Source organism: Elaeis guineensis, chromosome 7 (assembly GCF_000442705.2).
Source record: "Elaeis guineensis isolate ETL-2024a chromosome 7, EG11, whole genome shotgun sequence".
NCBI lineage: Eukaryota > Viridiplantae > Streptophyta > Magnoliopsida > Arecales > Arecaceae > Elaeis > Elaeis guineensis.
In genome coordinates this window covers 68502991-68511726 of record NC_025999.2, presented here as the reverse complement: position 1 = coordinate 68511726, position 8736 = coordinate 68502991, and positions in this window count along the sequence as shown.

Genomic DNA, 8736 nt, shown 5'->3' with positions numbered 1-8736 from the left:
TCGATTTAGGACCCTCTGACAGTGGAGCTGGTATGGTAATGGAGATCAATGGAGGTGCCTCAACCTCTGAGGTATCTGCAGCGAGGTGTGAATGCGAACGTCGTCGTCTATTTTCTGATGGCATACTGTAGAAATTAAGATATAAATAAATATAATATTGAATAATAATAATAGAAATCAAATAATATTCTAATGAATACAATTATATTGTATACTATTATTGGAAGATAAAATTGAACGAAGAATATAGATCTACACATCAATATTTGTATCTTCTTCGATGTGTAGATCATCGTTTGAATCACAGTAATCGATATATGTGTCGTCTTCTATCTCATCGTCATTTATGAATTGATCGTCGCCCTCCAACTCATCAAGATTAAATACAAAATCAGCTTCAACTTCGTTGGATGGGAGATCAACCCTATTCAAAGGTGCCATTACAAGTTCTTTATCAACCAAAAGCTTGGCTAATGTTTGTTCTTCTTGCTAAAAAGCTTCCTCTTCATGTAAATCTGAATTTTCATCCATCTCTAATCGAGTTGGTATGTCATATATGCTTCTAGGTGCTATTTTTTGTACAACATGTCAATTACCTTGATACTTTAGATCCTTCAAATATATTACTTATTTCACTTGAGTTGCTAATACATACGACTCATTTTGATACCATGTTCGTGCAAGATTTACATTGATAAATTATGAATTGATATGAATATCGATTTTTTTATTACTAATATCCCATCATTCACACTAAAATAAAAATACAGAATTACTAGACCCATACTTCAGTTTTATGATATCTACCAGTACACCATAATAATCAATCTCTTTTTCTCCTTCATATCCTGTAGTAGCAATTTCACTATTTTGGATCCGTCGTTGCATCTCAAGCTCCCTTGTGTGAAATCTCATTCCTCCAATGATACAGGATGTGTAGTGATTAATCCTTTGATCGAAACTACATGCTAAATCATGCAACTCATCGATCGTACCCACTTCTTTATTGAAATACTTATATTTCATCTACATCATAAGATAAAAAATTATGTTGGTTCAAATAATATTATTTATAAGTAAATAAATAACATATCACAAATACAACTTACAAGATCACCAAATTATTTTGCAAATTCTCTTCTATGTTGATCATCGGCATCCGTATTATTCTCTCTACATAGTATACTCTTGTGCTCACTGCAAGAAGTTATGATTTTTAATTTTACATCGATATGAAAGATTTTCTTAATCATTAAATAGTATAGTAAGTTGATACTTACTCAATAAAATCTTTAATTTTTTCATAATTATTTAGAATGTAAAAATATACTTTAGATATCTCGTTCACATCCAAAAATTTATATCTCCTTGCACCAGTAGATCGAATCGTTTGTTTAAATATAGACAATGTCAGTTCATTATCACCCCATTCATGGTCTGTGTTGCGATCTGCATGATTGAATCTTATTTTGATATCATCAAGATACATCGAGCAGCATGTGATACACTCGGTAGTTACATATGCTTCTGCTATAGACCCTTCAGACCTTACTTTATTGTGCACATACTTTTTTAAAGTACACAAAAATCTACAAATAAAAATAAATTTAAATTTTAAAAATATATTTATATCTTATAATTGATATGATAAAGTATGTATAATTTTTTTAACTTTCAATAGGATACATCCATCGATAATATATCGATTTGGCCAAAGGAGCTTTCTTTGGAAGATGAACAGCTAGATGCACCATAACATCAAAAAATGATGGCAGAAATTTTTTTTTAACTTACGAAAAATGAGCATGATATCCTTCTCTGATCTCTCAAGTAAGTTAATCTTCAATTTTTGACAATGCAGTTCTCGGAAGAACACTCCCAGCTCCATCAATGCAATTTGACCATCACCACCCACATAGCCATGCATGACCATAGGAAGCAAACATTGCATCATCACATAGGAGTCATGACTTTTCATGTCGAAGATATTACCGTCGTTGTTCCCAACACACCATGATACGTTTGAAGTGTATGCATCAGGAAACTTTACAGTTTTAAACCATCCTAGAAATTCTTCTTTTTCTCTCCAAACAGCAAATAACATGCGGATGGTATAAAAAATCTCTCACTTTGATGAACTAAATGCAACTCTGATCGGATTCTCATTTTCTGCAAATCAAGACGAGCTTTTGTACCATCTTTTTTTTTTTTGAAATATTCAATACAGTATCGATGATATTATCATAAATATTATTTTCAATGTACATTACATCCAGATTATAATGAAGTAGTAGCTACTTCCAATATCGTAGTTCAAAAAAGATGCTTCGCTTCGTCCAATTCAGCTCAGCTTCAGTACGCTTCTACTTGCGAGTACCTGATGTTTTTCTAAATTTGACGTTTCCAATGACTTCAAGTTGTTCTAAAATTTTTGCTCCACTTAACTCCTTAGGTGGTGGATGCCGATCGGACTTACCATCAAAATATTGATTATAATGGATCCTTCAAGAATGATTAGTAGGAAGAAACCGTCGATGACCCATGAAACATATTTTCCGTCCGTGCTTTAAATATAAGGAGGATGCATCCCTATTGCATATTGGACATCCAAGATACGCTTTGGTGCTCCATCCAGATAAATTTTCATATGTCGAAAAATCATTTATGGTCCATAGAATCGAAGCATGCAACATAAAATTATTTCAACTCATAGAATCATATGTCTGTATCCCATTTTCCCATAACTCCTTCAGATCATCAATTAAAGGTCGTAGATATACATCAATTTTATTACATGATGCTTTCGGATCCAGAATCAACAGTGACATAAAAATAAATGGTTCTTTCATGCACTTCCAAGGTGACACATCATATACAACTAGCATCACAGGCTACATGCTGTAAGAGGTACTCAAATTGTCAAAGAGATTAAATCCATCTGTCGCTAGACCAAGCCGGATATTACGTGGGTCACTCGCAAAGTGTGAATGCTTTCCATCGAAGTCTTTCCACACTAAAGAGTCGGTCAGGTGGCTAAGTATGTTCTCCTCCAGAACCTGCTGCTTATAATGCCATCTTATTTCTTCAGCTGTCTTTGTGGACATATACAACCTTTGAAATCTTGAAATCAATGAAAAATATCTCAAAATCTTTTGAGGTGTCTTCTTTGATTTCCTAATATCGATTTTGTATCTAGGCTCACCACATTTCAGACATTCAGTTGCTTGTTCGTTATCCTTATAAAATAATATGCAGTTATTTTCACAAGCATGTATAGGAGTATAGTCATGTCCCATTTTCTGCATGTATATTTTTGCTTCAGAATATGATTTCAAAAGTCTCTCTCCATCGGGCAGAGCTGCTTTAATCAATGTTAAAATTTGATCAAATAACTTCTGACTCCATCAGTTCATGGTTTTAATATAAAGCAATTTTATCAAAAACTCTAACTTAGAAAACTTTATACAATTTGGATAGAGTGACTCTTGTGAATTCCTTACAAGCTTTGCAAACTATTCAAAAGTCCCTTCTACCTAAAGCTAGATATTATGTTCATGATCAGAATTACTTTCAGATGCAGCAGTATTCATGCATACATTTAAACAAGCACCTTGATGTAAATCATTTAATAATTCTCCAATACCACTATGTTCGACAGGTCTAGCAGCATCACTATCATCTTCAGTATCATCATCATCGTGCATCACTTTATTTGGATCACTCTCTCCATGCCATATCTAACAAGTATACTTCTTATCCATACCATATTGTAGCAGATGCTCCTCAACAAGTGTTATGTGACGATATACCATGTTGACATATCTCTTATATGAATACTTTATCTGTCACACCTCCGGTCTGAGATCGCGAGCAGGAGGTCGCAGCAACCGCCGCATACTTATAAAGAACTCTCTCCATAAGCATGCAAGGTATCTCATCACGATATCAATGTATCACAGAAGAATAAATTCAAATAATTATTATTCAGCTTTAATTCAAGTAATTAAATCAAATATCTTACATCCAATAAAATTTTACTAAAAATAAAATAATAGATCTAAGTTCAATGAAGTTGACAATGCTAAATCTCATCTTTAAAAGCTTTGTCCCAATATTATTTCTCATGCTCACAATTAATTATCTGAATCTAAAAAATAAAAAGAAAGAAAATGAGCTAGACAGCCCAGTAAGTAACAAATATCTCAACTAGATATTTCAGATATTTATATAATTTTCAAGAACAATGCTATGAATAAACATAAAAATATATTTCATGCTAATTCAATACAAATTCAATCTTTTCAAATATTCACATATAATATAATCATAAATTTGATTCAAATTAAAATACTCATAACTCAACAGCCTCGACTATGACCAACGTTTAACCTCCATTAGCGGGGTCCATTGAATATTAGCGCACAACCTCCACTAGCAGGGTCTACTAAACACTAGCACATAACCCCCACTGGCAGGGTCCACTAAATACTAGCGCACAACCCCCACTGGCAGGATCCACTGAGTACCAACGTATAATCTCTATTGACGGGGCCCACTGAAACATAGTTAGACTGAGAGTATAAACTCGATCTATGTCAAAATACTTTTGTATCATAACATATCATAATTTTCACTAAACATATGCATAATCAATAAATCATAGTATTTCGGAATCACTTTTCATTCAAAACACAATTTCATAAATCATGCATAACTTCAAAGAATAATTATTTAATCTTTAAAATAAATATGAAATATCTCAAAAAAATAATTCATTGCCTATCTTTTACAGACCACTGAATGAATAGATCGATTAATCTCTAGGAGATTCTTCAATGCCTATTATTCAAAATTATATTCTTGTATTAATTTTAAATAAAAATTAAATCTAAATAAATTCTAAATCAAAACCTCACTTGGGATCGGATTCTTCACTAAACTCGATCAAAATCATCAAAATGAAGCCTTTCACTACGCTAATCTTAAAAGGATAACTTTGGAGAGAGAAATCTATCACTAGAGAGAAATAATCTAGAGAGAGAAAGTAGAGAGAGATAGTTTAATTCTAGAAAGAGAAAGTAATGGTTCTGACTGAAGGGAGAGAGAGAAATTTTTTTTTCTCATATTTATTTATTTATTTTTCTTTTCTTTTTTCTTTTTTTTTTTTTTTTTTCTTTTTTTTTCTTTTTTCTTTTTCTTTTTCTTCCTTCTTTTACTTCTTCTTCCTGTGGCCTCCCATGGGTGAAATAGGTGAAGCAGGGGACCGAATGGTCCCCTCATAAGGTTGGCCGACTGGTGATCAGCCAGCATGAGAATAGTCGGCAGTCGAAAGAGAGCGCATCGCCATCCGAAGGAACCTAAATCGGTGGCCGGTGATGACCACCGGTGCCCGAAAATCAGAAAAAAATTGAAACCTTTCCCACGATAAAATCTGACGACTCCGATCGTCGGTGAACGTGCACACCGGCACGAGAAGGAAGGGAGAGAAGAGAGGAAGAGAACCATATGCTTACCTCGAGCTCCGTCGATCTCTTCGGTGAGGAATCGTGGCAAGCATGGTGATGGTTTTCACGAGCGATTTCTGGCGATCTTCACCGTTTCACTCCAAGTTTTCATGATGGAAGGAAGGGAGAAGGGTCTCCCTCTTAAATGGAGCCAGAGGAGAGGAGTTTGACTCTTCTTCGATGAGGTTTCTGACTCCGATTAGGAGTCGATCGGGAGAAGAAGACTCCCTGTGGGAGTCTTCTTCATTTTTTTTTTCTTTGTAGGCTGGGTTTAAGGCCTACATGGGCTAGGTACTACATTCTTCTCTCCTAAAAATAAATTTCATCCTCGAATTTTTTTTTTGACGTAAGTCCTCAAAAATTCAGATTACTTTTACATTAAATCATGTCATCCTCTAATTTCAAAATATCTTTCATCATAATATCTATCAAATCAAATTACTGTTTTAATCAATTTGAGAACAATTCAGACCACTATGCATTCGTTGCGCACTCTGATTCAGTCCACTAATACACGTATGTCAATTTAAGTTTCTAAATTATATCATGATCAGTATAAGTCATTGTCCCAATGTTCCTAGTGTCTACCAACTTACACTCATGTTTGATTCTATATGTCATATAGTTTATCCACTTATGCTCTGATACCATATTAATTGTCACACCCCCGGCTCGAGATCGCGAGCAGGAGATCGCGGCAACTACCGTATACTTATGAAGAAATCTCTCCATAAGCATGCAAGGATCTCATCACGATATCAATGCATCACAGCAGAATAAATTTAAATAATTATTATTCAACTTTAATTCAAGTAATTAAATTAAATATTTTACATCCAATAAAATTTTACTAAAAATAAAATAATAGATCTAAGTTCAATAAAGTTGACAATGCTAAATCTCACCTCTAAAAGCTCTGTCCCAACATTATTTCCCACGCTCGTAATTAATTATCTGAATCTGAAAAATAAAAAGAAAAGAAATGAGCTAGACAGCCTAGTAAGTAACAAATATCTCAACTAAATATTTCAGATATTTATATAATTTTCAAGAACAATACTATGAATAAACATAAAAATATATTTCATACCGATTCAATGCAAATCTAATCTTTTCAAATATTCACATATAATATAATCATAAATCTGATTCAAATTAAAATACTCATAACTCAACAGTCTTGACTATGACCAACGTTTAACCCCCATTGAAAGGGTCCACTGAATACCAGCGCACAACCCCCACTAGTAGGGTCCACTAAATACCAGCACATAACCCCCACTGATAGGGTCCACTAAATGCCAGTGTACAACCTCCACTGGTAGGGTCCACTGAGTACCAACGTATAATCTCCATTAGCAGAGCCCACTGAAACATAGTTAGACTGAGAGCATAAATTCGATCTATGTCAAAATACTTTTGTATCATAACATATCATAATTTTCACTGAACATATGCATAATCAATAAATCATAGTATTTCAGAATCACTTTTCATTCAAAACATAATTTCATAAATCATGCATAATTTCAAAGAATAATTATTTAATCTTCTGAATAAATATAAAATATCTCAAAAAAATAATTCATTACTTATCTTTCACAGATCACTGAATGAATAGATTGATTAGTCTCTAGGAGATTCTTCAATACCGATTATTCAAAATTATATTCTTGTATTAATTTTAATTCAAAATTAAATCTAAATAAATTCTAAATCAAAACTCCACTTGGGATCGGACTCTTCACTAAACTCGATCAAAATCATCAAAATGAAGCCTTTCACTACGCTAATCTTAGAAGAATAACTTTAGAGAGAGAAATCCATCACTAGAGAGAAACAATCTAGAGAGAGAAAATTTTAGAGAGAAAGTGGGGAGAAAGTTTAATTTTAGAGAGAGAAAGTAATGGTTCAGGCTGAAGGGAGAGAGAGAAAATTTTTTTCTCATATTTATTTATTTATTTATTTATTTTTTCTTTTTTTTTCTTTTTTTCTTTTTTTTCTTTTTCTTCCTTCTTTTACTTCTTCTTCCCATGGCCTCCCATGGGTGAAATAGGTGAAACAGGGGACCGAATGGTCCCCTTATAAGGTTGGCTGACCGACAGTCGGCCGGCATGGGAATGGACGGTAACCGGAAGAGAGCGCACCGCCATCCGAAGGAATCCAAATTGATGGCCGACGAGGACCACCGGCACCTGAAAATCAGAAAAAAACTAAAACCTTTCCCATGATAAAATTTGGCGACTCCAGTCATCGACGAACGTGCACACTGGCACGGGAAGGAAGGGGGAGAAGAGAGAAAGAGAACCATATGCTTACCTCGAGCTTCGACGACCTCTTCGATGAGGAATCGTGGCAAGCACGGTGATGGTTTTCACGAGCGATTTCTGGCGATCTTCGTTGTTTCGCTCCAAGTTTTCACGATGGGAGGAAGGGAGAAGGGTCTCTCCCTTAAATAGAGCCAGAGGAGAGGAGTTTGACTCATCTCCGATGAGATTTCTGACTCCGATTAGGAGCCGGTTGGGAGAAGAAGACTCCCCCGGTCGGGAGAAGAAGACTCCCTGTGGGAGTCTTCTTCATTTTTTTTTCTTTATGGGCTGAGTTTAAGGCCTACATGGGTCGGGTACTATATTATTCGACTAGCACAGTCAGCCTTATGCCGTGCAAAAAAGTCAATGAAATCTCAAACTCCTTTTCGATATTCTGGCAAAAAAATACCTCTAACATTCATCCAAATTTTGTTGATATTCATCTAACAACAAACACAAAATCATTAATAACCAAAAAAAAGTTCAATGATATTCTGGATCCTGATCTGAATTTCGGACTGAATTGCATTTCGAATTTTAGCCAAAATCCCTACCCAGATCCAGATCCAGATCACTTGATACAAAATAACACATATTAAAAAATACATGCATACTAAATATTAACACAGAAAATGTGTTACATCAACTTAATGAAGTAAAAATATATGATCCTATCTTTTTCAAATCATTACTAACAGATGTGGCCCTATCCCTTTCAAAAAAATAATAATCTTATTATTATTATTAGTAGATATTTCATCTTATTTTTGTAAATATTTCGATAGCATCTTCCCATGATTCTCCAAGTATACGATGTGGATATGGTGCCTACACACCCTATCTACCATATACCTAGAGAACAATGGACAGATAACTACTGAATACCACATAATGAAATGAAATATCAACTATTAATAATAATA